General features: G+C 50.8%; 1 long non-coding RNA gene across 3 annotated transcripts; it reads left to right on the top strand.

The window, feature by feature from the left end:
• Window positions 1-4376: 4376 nt before the first annotated feature.
• Window positions 4377-12555, top strand: LOC121076143. Of its 3 annotated transcripts, none has more exons than XR_005823352.1 (3): window positions 4377-4891; window positions 9753-11013; window positions 11248-12555. It is a non-coding gene; the product is annotated as an uncharacterized LOC121076143 (long non-coding RNA). The 3 variants fall into 3 exon arrangements; XR_005823351.1 differs by having other exon boundaries at window positions 4377-5335; XR_005823350.1 differs by having other exon boundaries at window positions 4377-5335; window positions 11111-12555.
• Window positions 12556-12885: the final 330 nt, after the last annotated feature.

Genomic DNA, 12885 nt, shown 5'->3' with positions numbered 1-12885 from the left:
ACAGAGGAAGAGAAGCAAAATGAAAGGTTAATGAGCCGGAGAGCTTGTTAGGAAGATGGAGCAACTGCAAGCTTGGGCTTGAGAGCTGAGGTAACTGCAGAGAAGGCAGAGCTTTCGGTGGGTGAGAGGGACAGGCAAGAGGAACACAGCTGGACCAGAGGGCTGAAGACTGCAGGACCAGAGTGGCTGGAGCTGGAGGAAAACCAGAAGGTGACACTTGCAAAAGTTTAGGATATGGGAATGAAACTATGGTCTGAGGCAACTGTTTATGTGCTTCTAGCACCTTTTTAGTGTGTATGAGGCATATTTTCCCTTCACAGGGAGAGCACAAGTGCACATGGCTTCCTCTTTATCATGTCAGCACTAGTTCTGGCTTCTTTCTGCGGGTGTGCGGGGCTGTTCTAGCCTGTCGTCTGCCGTCAGTGCGATATTGTGCTATCTTGGGCTCTGATACCCAGGAATATCGTGTTCTCAGCAGGATGCCCTCTTTGTCTGTACTCTTTTCCAGCCAGAGCAACCCTCAGTAACCTTAGAGAAGTCTTATTCCAGGATCATCCATTGACCTCTGGCAGCTGCTCCTCATCTCGTCTTCTGAGCATCCTTTACCTTCGACTGCCTTGATGTGATTTCCTCATGCCCTTTTTGACCTCCCTCTGCCCCCTGGGTCTGACAACTTGATGCTTAGACATCACCCATCATCACTGCTCCCTACACGAGCAATGAGAACCACCTGATCTTCTGCTGGCTGTCTCCTTTCCAGCTCTCTTAGGCCTTTCACCTCCAGCTTCCAAGCATGGGAAGGAGTCATGGTATTTGGCCTCACAGTTATCAGCCCAGCAAAACTGTCCCTTCCTGACCCCTCCAGACAGGATGTCCTGATGCCCATTTCATGACATGTTCTGTTTTAGTGGGGTTTTCTTGCTCTTTTGGCAGAGATGAGCTGCCAGGAGTCTCCAGGAGTGCTGTAAGCTATACACTGATGTGCAAGACCTGCCTCTGTTACCCTTCTGCTCTTGCTGTTTTCTTATGCATGGAGGATGGTGAACAGAGATAGCTCACCAAATTACCTAAGGGGCTTTCTCTCTTATTCCAGTATTCTGCAGGCAGGTTTCTTTCCAATACATCCCCGTGCCTGCAGGGTTAGGTGCTAAGCATCAGTCATGTGAGAGGACTATAAATGAGGTTCCTTCAAAAACTAGTTCTGTTTTGCTTTAGGCCATAATGGGAAAACTGCTGTGTTTCCATTAAATCCCCTTTGTATCAATCTGGAGAGCTCGGCTGTGGGTGAGAGGTGCTGGGATCCCAATAGGCTACTAATTAATTACCAACCCCACATTCTTTATTGGCAATGCGGGGGCCTTCCAGCATCGCCTCCTGATAGTTAATTAGGGTGGAAGCCAAGCAGAGGCTTCGTTTCAGTGGTGATCAGTTAACGTTCCCTCTGGCTTTATCCCTTGCAGACATGCCTTGGCACTGTGAGGGGAAGCCAAGACTGAGCATATGGCTTATTGCAGTGCTCTGACCTTCCCAGAGTGCCAGCGATCTGGGGCAAAGCCAAGCGGCTGGATTTTCGTCAAGTGCTGCTCAAAAGCCTACCTGATGCCATGGAAAGCCTCCGTGCCATTTCTGGGAAAACAAACCCACGGGGGAAGCACCAGCAGTTGCTGTTCTCTCATGTTATTCCTTCCTGTACGATACGGGCAGCTAAGAAATGTCTTCTGGTGGTGCAGGAGTAGGAGGAGACCAACTAAATCTCCTTTATAGGGCTCAGTGCTTACAGGTGGAAAAGAGGAGCATAGCTCCATGGATGCTTTCTGATGGGCACCTGCTGGTGCCCCTTCCATGGCTCTGTGAATCCAGGGGACCATCAGATAACAGATTGGGATGCCTGAGGGCACACTTCTACAACCCCACACGCAGTCTGTTGGGATCCTGTCATCAAAGGACAAAGCACATTTGGGATGAGTTCAGAAACTCTCCAGCCATTCCGAGTGTGAAATCTGCAGCTGGCCGGCCTGGAAGAGACTTTGGATAAGCAAAACATAACTGCTCGCAGTGGCTTGCCAAGATCTGGGTGGGAAAAGCCTTCCTTTGAAGAGGATTTCCCATCATCTCCCAAGGACTCCCCAGCTGCTGAGCCTTTTTTGTTGCTGTGGCCTCGTGTCTGGGATTTGCTTTCCTCAAGACCTTGAAGCCCATTCCCCTCCCCGATTTCTTGTGGAGTTCGCTGCAGCCTGTCTCCGGTAATGCAGCTGTTCTCTCCTTCGCTGGAATCTGCTTTGAACAGAAACGATTTCTACTTTATTTTCCTTTTGCTGTGCAGCGACCTAATTAGTTAACTCTATATTGCAGCCTTTTACTACAGCACTTGCCAAAGAGCTCATCAAAGCCTCCCTGCCCCGGCGCTGGGGGAGGTGGATTATTAGTCCCTCTGTGCTCAGCCTTGGAGGAGATGTTTCCCTCTCTTGTGGACTAGTGACTCTTTAGCCTCGCCATTCAAGATCAAAACCACAGACAGCTGGGAGCGTGCTGGAGTAACGTGCTCTCAAAGGCAGCGCTTTGTTTCCTTGAAGTGCCTATCAGCTGCGCCTCTCATGTGCTGAAGACAGGCTGGCTTCACCCCGCAGAGGAGAGCAGCCTGTCTGGGAAGTGGCTGTGGTCGCTGGTGACATGTGGCCCTGTCCTGGCATCCCCGGGGCACCCTCCTTGCTCCTGTGCTCCCCAGCATGTGCTGCTCTCAGCCTGGCTGATGGCCTCTGCTGGGTCATCTCTGCCCGTGCCAGCCAGGACGAGGGCAGCTCGCAGTTCTTCCAGATGGTGTGCTTGTGGCTAGCACAAGTCTCAGCCTTGACCAAGAACTGATGTCTTTACGGGGGATAAGCCTCAAAAGGAAAAGGCTTCGGCAGCTGAGGTGGGTTTGTTACTTTGGAAACTCCCTGGGCTGTGAGCTCACCTCCTGGGAAGTGTCGGCACCATGAGCTGGGATGTGCTGGACCAGCAGAGGCTGAGCATGTGCCGTGGCACGATAATGCTGATCTGGTGTCTTGTGCTTTTACCCTGGTGTCTGCTGCCGTGACGGTGTCTAGGTGATGTCAGTGAGTGTTTCCATAGAGAAACTTCGCAGATCTGAGATTCCTCCAGGCCCTTGAGGCTGCACTGGAATATCACAATATTAATTCTTGGTGTAACTGGATCCACTTGGTCTTGGGATGATGAGAGGAATATCTGGTCTTCCTCCTGCCTTGACAAAATAAGGCTCTAAAATTGCCATGTTTCTCTTCTCTATATACATACCACGTGACAAAGACTGATGTAGACAAAATATATCAATGCTGGCTGTGATGTCCTAGAGATGCAATAGTGTGCTGGGCAGGAAGGGATATGTGAGCGAGCAAGAGAGCCTGGTTAAATACCCCTGTCCTGCACTCAGGTTTCACATGCATGTGCCTGAGCTGCGTGCAGAAAACAGCTGCACAGGCCTGACTTTGCCAGTGTCCAGGGCTGCACACAACACTGTAACACCAGGAGGGGAAGCCAGGGCGGGATTTCCAGTGGTGAGTAAGGAGAAGGAGCCAGAAATGGAGCAGGAAGTGCTGGAGGGGCAGTGGTCAAAGTCAAGGGAGCCAGACCTGACTTGTGCTCGTAGAGGCATCCCAGTCATTCCTTACATGAGCAGCTCTGCCCACAGCCTCAACACAGCTGTGTTCCCTCAGCAACACAATCCCAGGACCTGCAGGGATGTCCTCCCCTGCCCCAGAGCTCAGGTACTGCTGCAGTCCTTGGGCAGGCGCAGGGCACTCTGCTCCCTCCAGCACAAGTGGCGCTCGCAGGGCTGTGCGCACGCGGCTGTTGGTGCCAGCATGTGCCTCTGCTCCTGGGCAGCAGCTGGTAAATCCATTGGCTCAGCAGGTATGTTCGTGCTTTCTCAGGAAGGATTGGCTTTTCAGAAGAGAGGGGAAAGAGAACAGAGGAAAAACTGGAAGGGGAGCAGGAGGAAATAAAAGGAAATAGAAGACAGAGGGAAAAGGCAGCAAATGGCTGGAAGAATTAGAGATGGAGTGTAGAAAGGACTGCATGTCCCCAGTTGCTTTGAGCACTCAGCAGATCCTGTGGTGTGTCTGCTTTATTACTGACAGAGTTCTCCCTTCTGTCGGCTTGTTTCTTAATTGCTGGTCTTGTAACTGCTTGATTTATGGCTCTGTTCATCGGTTCTGGCCCTCGGGTATAACATGCTTTTCCTTCCAGGCTGGGAAGTGAATAACGAATTAACAGCCCGCCTTAGGTTCAATGAGAAGCTGAGCATTCAGGGATCTTTATTGTGATGCACGTGCCAAATCTAACTGCTTAATTTTTTACTTCTCATTCACGGAGGCTATTCAGCAACTCCTTCCCCAGGGCAGCAGCTGTGTTGTGGATGCTTGGTGCCTTTGAAGTGTCCCACAAGAGAAGCCACCAAGGAATGGATTCGCAGTTGGTTTGCACAGAGAACTCAATCTGTTTCCTTGCAGCTTGTTCTGAAGCTGACATTGTGTGCCATACACGCTTGTCTTGGGCAAACGTCCTTTCAATACAGCCGAGGGATGAAGATCAAGGCAGAGAACAAACAGTCCCGCTGAGCTGGAGCTGTGACCCCCCGGTGTGCGAGCAGCCATCATGCCAACCCCTGGCTGTCATCCCCATGTTGAGAGGTTTGTCCTAGACAAACCCTGGAGTAGGTTCCCTTGAGTCAGGGCAACTTTAGTCTTCTATTGAGTGAACCAAGTTCCTCTGCTTGCACAGTCCTTGGTGCCCATCCTGTGCCTTCCGCGCAGCTCTGATCCACGCGGCTGCGTAATCGCACCACGATGCACTGGGGTTACAGAACGGAACATCCTGGCCTTGCCGTGATAAGGTTTGTCCACCCCTGGAGGATCATGGGGTGGGAGCTCCCCTGGGTTCAGAGCATGTGGATGTTCTCCTTAACCAGGTCCCAGGGCCAGGAAGTAATGTGGTGTTCATAAAACACCTCTGCAGCACCACAGACACACTGCAGTGGAGACCTGTGCACCTGGCAGCGTGGCAGAGACTTCAGCGTGGCAGAGACTTTCTGTCTGTGAAACAAAACCTTGTGAAGGAGGAAAGCTCATGCACGGAATGGAGGAACTACTGTCGAAGTGTGGGAGCTGTTCTGTGAGCATAACGCTCTGCAAGGACTACCTCAGGACTTGCAGGCCTCAAGCAGATAAAGTTTAAGCTGACAAGTCCCCTCAGGACTTAGCAGCTTTCTACCTTCCTGCCCTTGATCAGCCTGTTAGGATGCTGTTGCTGTCTGCGAGCTGCTTTGTGGCTGCAGCAGGTAAATCTCATCGGCCTGAAAGGGGGGGTCAAGAGAATAGGTTTGTGCCCTCTGCATGCTGCTGTAGGAACAGGGGGCTCAACTCTGCATCACAAGAGGCCACGAGTGAAGGGCAGAGAGCTCAGAAAGTCACGTGGAGCATTAACAGAAAGGCCTACAGCCCCTCAGGTGCTGTACAAACCATTAGAGGGAAAGTTGTAATACATCTGCTCAGTCCTGATCCAGTCCTCATGTGTCTGCAGGAGCTCAGCATGCAGGAGCTCTGCTGGATGGAGCATTTTCTCTTCCGAGAGTCCTGTGGCAGTGAGAAAGATTTGCTGGTGTCTGGTTTTTCTCCTAGGGCACATGCAGTAAAGCAAAGCAGAAATAAACCACACAGTCCAGCATTTCTTTCCTAGGAGCATTAGCAGTACAGCTTGATCAGATTGTCGTGGCCATCCCGCGTGCTTTGTCTCTTGCTCTTCCTTCCCCTGATGGGTCTGCAGGTCCATGCCCACAGACCTGAAGAACACCTGCTGGGCAGCCGGGCCAGTGTCTTTGGGCACCGAGTGCTGGAGGTGTTTGACTGGGCCAAGCCTGTCACTGTGGTGCATCTGTCCCAGGCAGCCTAACGCCACCGTGGTGTATTCTTCACCTTCTCACAAGGCTCAGGAACCTGTCCATGCCTTGGAGCACACTGGGCCCCCACCTGTGCATGTGCCATATCCAACAGGATCCCTGATGTGACCGTAGTTTTGATTAAAATCCACGAGGCCACCCCCGGCTGCCTCCTTCCAAATAACCTCGCAGGCCTGTCAGGAGGCAGCAGGTCTCGGAGTGCAAGGATCTGGAGATGGGGTGGCAGCGCTCCTCACGGACACGAGCAGCTGCTCACCATGGCTGTAGTCAGCTGCTTCCTCCTGCCAAGGAGTCCAGGATCCAAGAGCACTCAGAGAGGAGACCAAAAACCCCTCTTGCTTGCAGTTCACACGTCCTATCACTGAGAATATTAACTACTAATTGCTAAATAATCTGAATATACGCTCAAAGTCCAGGTGTTATCGCTTACTGATAAAAAGGCTTCAAACTGCCTTTGGTTCTGCGTGTGAGCGTGCTCACTCCCATGCAGAATATTGGTTCTATTTCCTAACCTGCGTGACAGGCAAGATGGTTCAGATACAATAACCGCAAGAGGTTCAAGGTCCTGGCCATATCTTGCATCTGGCTGATCAGCCATCCGAGGCTGCATGCCAGCAAGCAGAGATCAAAGGAGCAGAAGTGTGGGATCTGTGCTCGGGGTGGGTAGAGTTGATGCCTGCACCCTTCTTCCCCTCTGGTGCAAAGGTTGGGGCAGTTTCTAAGCCTGGGACCAAGGCACTTCCTTTTGGATGCTGCTGTGGGTGGCATCACGGCACAGACAGCTTCTCTGTGGACATGTTCCTACTGCTCACATCGCGCGTGGGGCTTTAAATGGGATCAGACTGAAATATTTCTCTTTAAACTCTATATTCACATGGCAAGATCCTCTCTGTCACCTCTGACCTGCTCCCGCCTGGCTGCTGGTATGGATCTAAGTGCTACAGCGTTCAATCACCTTCCAGACAATTGAGCAGGAGCTGTTCCAAACGCCGGCGCTTTCCCTCTCCCCTGCCCCAGAGTAGGAATTACCTTGAGCAGGTCGTAGCAGTGTGTGCAATAATGACTGTAGCAGTGAGCCTTGTTCCCGTTGCCTGGATGCAGGTAAAAGAAACTGCTAGGAGAAAGGGGAAATTTTGTAGCTGAAGATGTGATCAGATGAGCGTCTGATCCATCTTTAGACCCCCTTTTTTCTAAAGTTCCTGTATTTCAGCTAAAGCTAATGCCCCTCTGCTCTCAGGTCCCTTCCTGCAGCGCAGGCAAGTAGCTGTTCGTGCCTCTGTTCTGCACAGCACAAAGTAAAAGAGGCTTGTGTGAAGACCCTGCTGGCATGCTCTTCTTGCTCTGAACGTGATGAGGTCGGGGACATGACCTTTTGCAGGAGGTGGCCTCAACGTGCATGTCCTGAGGTCGCGGAAGGCAGCCCCGTGCCGCTCCCAGCCCCAGCGGGCACTTCTGTCCGCCCAGCCATGTAGCAGCCATGAAGGGATGGAGCTGGGTTTTGGGGGTGAGCTCAGGGGCTCCTGCATAAACCACTGGAAGAGTTTTGAGTTTTAGGTCGTATATTGACCTAAAAATTGCAACCAGGAGAGTGCAGTGGACAGCAAAGGCTTGTGGACCTCGTGCCAGCTGGGTGAGGAGGCTCTCTTGTAGCTGAGTGCCGTAACAAAGGGCTGGGGTCAGAGCTCTGGGGCTGATCCATGCCCCTAGCACAGAGAGCAGGCTGCACACGTCATTTTGGTGGCTGCTGGGCAGTGAAGACCTGGGAGCTGGGTCAGTGGAGCTGGTTCTTGCCCAGGCACTGCTAGTGTTGCTTGCCCGGGCTCTCCCTCACTTAGGTTCACGCTGAGTCTCGTGGATCACCCCAAAACATCCATCCCTCACAGCAGGGCACGGAGGCAGAAGCAAAGCATCGGTGTACACTTAAAACATGGAAAACGACAGCCCTTTCTGACGGGACTGGCTCGGGGAGCATTCACAAGCAGATCACTGCAGCGGGTCTGAGCAAGGCGGCTCTCAGGAGTGGGATGGTGACAAGGCGTGAGCAGCAGGCTCAGCTCGAGCTGGCGCAGCTGCAGCTGAGCTGGGAGTTTTCTGCTCGCTTGCCCCGCCGTGCACTCTTCCCTTGGCAGCGGCTTGGAGCCTGCATCCCTTCTCCCTACCCACAGGACTGATTGCAAGCTGGAGGGAGAATCTGGTGGCAGCCCCCACAAGCAGTTGGGTGTTTTCCAGATCTCTCCTACTCTCTGTTGCAGCTCTCAACTTGCTTGGAGTCAAGGACACACATTAACTCCCTGTCTGTCTTTCTCTCCCCCACGCAGCGCATTAGCTATGCTCTGGCTTTGCTGTCTGACAAAGATGTGCTCTGCTTAGTGAGCGAAGGTTACCTGCAGAGTGACGGGAGCCTTCCCTGGCCTTTGTGGTGATTGAAATACTCATCTGCTTTTGGTTTGTAGAGCTGGCTGGGGACGCTGCACAGCTGAGCATTGTGCCTCCAGATCCTTGGATCACCCCTGCTGCTGGGAAGGGAGAGCTCCCCTCACTTCCCATGTGCTCTGCATGGATCACTTGCACTCTCCTTTCTTTCCAGCTGGACCACAAAGAAAGTTGATAATGTGAAGACCTGTAAATCGTAGCTGACCCTCTCTCTGGCAGCCCAGATTCCTGCTTTTTTAGAACCAAGGCTCAGCCACTGAAGACAACCACCCCAGCAGTGGGGTTTTTGCTTGCACAGAAGCAAATGCAGAAGCTGTAGAGCCCAGGATGAGACCAGAGCTCCTAGGCTGCCAAGAGCTCTGCTGTGCAGAGGGACTCTTAGGACCATGCCACCTCTTCTTCCTAGTCTGCAAGGAGACACAAGGCAGGGAGTGATCCGTAAAGATCCCTTTGCCCTGGCTGTAGCACCAGGTCCCCAAGTACGTCCCCAGGAGCACACCGCCCCGAGGAAGGCAGAGCCCCGCGAGCTGCACGAGGCGAGGAGACGCTGCCCTCCCCGACAGGCATCGCTAGCGCAGAGACGTCGGGTTCTGGCAAGGCAGGCACGGGGAAAGGGAGTTGACTTTTTCCTCTTGGTTGCTTTGTTCATTGTTTAGGTAGCGGGTGAAAGGAAGCCTTTGCTGCCTGGGTTAAGGAAATTATTGTTTAGCTGAGAGCTTATGTGTTCTTTGGGGGAAGAAGATTGTGTTTGCCTTTGGCAGGGAGGGGTTATTGTGTAATGGCAGTTCATTTTAATTAGTTGCTTTTCTTTACCTTGGCTTTATTTAACCAGAGAAGGAATTTCTGAAAGGAGACTTTTTAAAAGAGAGGGAGAAAAACAACAAAACAAAGCCCAGATTTGGGCTGGGATTTAGGATCTATGCTTCCAGATTGTCCCTGGTGTGTACCCATTTACCAAAAAAAGCTTTTCCCAGAGAGGCAGAGGAGGTGCCTCATCTCTTTCCCTACACTCTACATTCAATTTAGGGAATGAACAAGGGAAGTGTCTGTATCTCTGTGGTGGGATTAATGGCAATATGGAGATGAGCTGAATGTATAATGGCCAATTTTCATAGAAGAAGGGGCTTGTACCAGCAGCAGTTTAGCCCGTATGTCTGTGAGGGCTGTATCATTTTCTTTCTTATGAAAGCACCAAATAATCTTTCAGGTCTTCTGGGATGTGCCATGTAACTGGTGCTGCTGTGAGGGTGTTTAGGCTCCTGGTTATGTGACTTTCGTGAAAACTGGGCATTAAACGGGAGTTCAGTCTGGGACAGAGGATCCCTTCATATCCATGCTCTTTAACACCTGTTTTTTTTTCTTGCAGTCTCATGGCGAGGGGGCAGGAGCAGGATTCCCCTCCTTGTCCCCTGGCCCTGTCTCCAGGTGTAGCTGTCCGTGAGGCTGGGGCAGCGCTGGGGGCAGCGGCTCCCCCCAACATCGACATTGCTGCCGCGTCCTTCCCTCCGAGCTGGAAGGTGACAGTCGCGACAACAGCCGGGGAGCAGGGACAAGCAGCTGGGCTTTGGCAAGTGGCAGGGCAGTGCAGGGGTTGCTTTCATGCAGGCCATAAGGAAAGGAGCTCTCCCAGTACAAAGGGAGTTTAAAATGTCTCCATTAAAGTGCTCCCGGCAGCCCAGAGCTCTCCAGCCCGTACCTCCGGGCTGGCGGCACTTGCTGGCAGCCTGTTGCCCTCGGAGCGGAGCTAGGTGCCTTCTGTCCCCTCTATTCTCTCTGAGGGCACCTCCCCGCTGCTCGGGTCTGAGTGAGCCTGGGGTCACTCCCACCTCAGGCCTCTTTTCCCTTCCCTTTCCAGCTCCTTAAACAACAGAGGTGCTGAGGGAATTTATACCTCTGCCTGGTAACAAGACAGATCAGTGAGACGCTGTCACAGTTTTGTGAGGGCTCCATAGATTTTTATGGCTTTTCAGTCCTTGGGTTCCCAACCTTCCTTTGGCTTGTAAATTGCCCACAAAATGCAGACACAGCTCCTATTCTGTGAGCTCCTTTGATGATTTTATTTATATCTCTTGCTTTGTCTTGTCTTTTATTACAGGGAGACTGCAATTAATTATTATCCCATCAGCTTCTATTTAGGCTGACAGTACAATGCAACACAGTGTCCAACCTTCCCCTGCCTCTGTGTGCACAAGTGGGCAGCTATTCTCGAGAAGAACAAAGGCGCTGGCAGTTTTAGAAAGGGACATGCTGCTAAAGGGCAGCTTAAGGGAGTTCAATAGCACCAGCAGAGCATAGTTGTGACCAGGCGTCCCGAGTTAGTTATGATGCTCCTGATTTTACCTTCTCATCCAAAGATTGTCACTCGTTGAGCAGGTGTAGGCTCATGATGGTAATTTCAGGACCCCTTTCCTATCCAGCCTTTGACACTGGATTCTGTATGGGGAATATCAATTTTCTCTCCTGGCTGTTCTGCCACTAGAAAACCTGCAAAACTGTTTTCACTCTTTCCTTTTTCTTCGCGTCTTGCAAAAAGGTTTATTTGTCCTACAGGCCCATGGATGGCATGACACTGTTGCTGAGCAGTGCTGGTGATAAGCTAAAGATGTTTTGACAAAATTCAGTGCCAGGTGAGTGGAAGCTGCTGTTAAACCAAATGTTTGTTCACTTCATTCCTTCTTATTTCTCTCACTGTCTCATTTGTTCATTTACACCTAGTCTTGGCAGTTTTTGGCAGTGTAGCTCTGACTCCGACCTCCTCAGACCAGCTAATGACAACGAAGCAAAGCCTCTGTGCCAACATTCTGATGGAAATGTCAATGTAATGCTTCTACAGCGGTGTCCTCTCCGCTTCTCCCCAGCAGAGTCCACTCCCAGATCCTTTGGAAGAAGCTGCAAGATAAACCCCATGTGGGCTGTGGTGCCATAAGTTCAGAGAGACATTTCTTGCTCCTGTCCTCCACAAATGACATGTGCTCACTAGCCCATGCCGCTACCAGCAGTTAGCTGGTTTAAGTTTTGGAGTCCAAGCTAATGTAGCTCTGGGGCTCTGTGGGAAACGAAGGGCATGTCTGGGCGGGGAGGCCAGGCAGACTGAGCTGGCTCTGCCATTGCTAATGCCAGAATGGAAGTGCCGGGAACTGCGGGGCTGAGATGCTGAGTTGGCTCAAGCTTAGGACGGTCTATGTTCACCCCACTTAATTAGCCTTCCTGAGAGAGCACATTCACTGGCTTGGGTGCAGTTCTGCTCAGGTGTTCTAATCTCCTCCTGAAAGTGAGCGTGGATGATCTTGCAACCCTGTTCTGTGTTGTGAGAACTTAGCTCTGCTCTGCATTGCTTCAGGTCTCTTTCTCCCATGCTTAGAAGATGAAGCCAAAGGTAAGAGCAGTAACTCTGTGACTGATTCCACATCACCCATTTAGAAACCTTGACTAGGTGGTCAAGTGAGTTGTTCTTCCCTCCTCCACCCCAGCTGCATCCCAGATACAGTCCTACTGACTGTGATTACTGTGATAAAATTGCAACTAAACCCTGTCAGCTCTGAAGCAGGAATGATGAGGGTTGGTCTTTACATCAGACATGTAATTACCTGTCTACAAAACCATGAAAATGTGCAAGGGAAAAAAGAGGGAAAAGCAAGATCTCTGTCAAATGAGAGAAAACCTATCATTTGCCCCTTTTTTTCTGTTTTGTTTTTGTTTTCCTCCATTCACAGTAATACATAGCTGGGCTTAATCCAGCTAGGAACCTGCTCAGAGGTCACACTGCCTGGTAAGCTACCTTGTGGCTGCTGGCCCTCCAACCTGCTCAGAACATAGGGCTTCTTGTTTGAAAACCCTGGAGAAACTCAAGTTTGCAAGATTTTAAAATCAGAAAAATCCCATTTCCTGCATAAGATCTTTTTTATGGTAAATGAATACTGAATTGCAATCAGAATGCCACTACTATTTGTTAAATGCAAGTTGCTTAAATAGTTCATTTTTCTTACTAATTATACAGTACGTGGTTAGCTTCAATGATCACATGTAATTAAAGGGGAACGGTTTCTGCAGCATTGTCATGACTTTGACAGTGCTGATAGAGAAGAGGCCAATATTTCCTGGTAGTCTACAGATTATGTGCTAATTAGGGGGTTTACATGGAGTGGTATGTGTATCCTCTGCTTGGAGCCAGACCCTGAACATGCACAGGATCTGATTTCCTGGAGGTCCTTAGCTTTGACTAAGGTCCCAAGTTATCAAAGCTTCTGCTTAATTTTAAATATGTGCTTAAAACCGTTTGAAGTCAATGATGCTTAAGTATGTGCTTCAGCTTTAGTCACACACTTGAGAATTTTGCCGAATCGAGGCTGCTGGCTAGTTAGGGATAAAGCCTGGCTGGCACCTGTTCTTCCCCAAGGACACATCTTATCCACTCGATTAACTGATCCAACGTAGCGGGCTTCAAGCACCCTGGTGACTGTCACGGTTAACTTTATTTCATTTAAAACACAATAAGCAAA

The sequence above is a fragment of the Cygnus olor genome, chromosome 11, assembly GCF_009769625.2.
Source record: "Cygnus olor isolate bCygOlo1 chromosome 11, bCygOlo1.pri.v2, whole genome shotgun sequence".
In the NCBI taxonomy this organism is placed as follows: domain Eukaryota; kingdom Metazoa; phylum Chordata; class Aves; order Anseriformes; family Anatidae; genus Cygnus; species Cygnus olor.
This window is presented reverse-complemented; position numbering and strand designations above follow the sequence as displayed.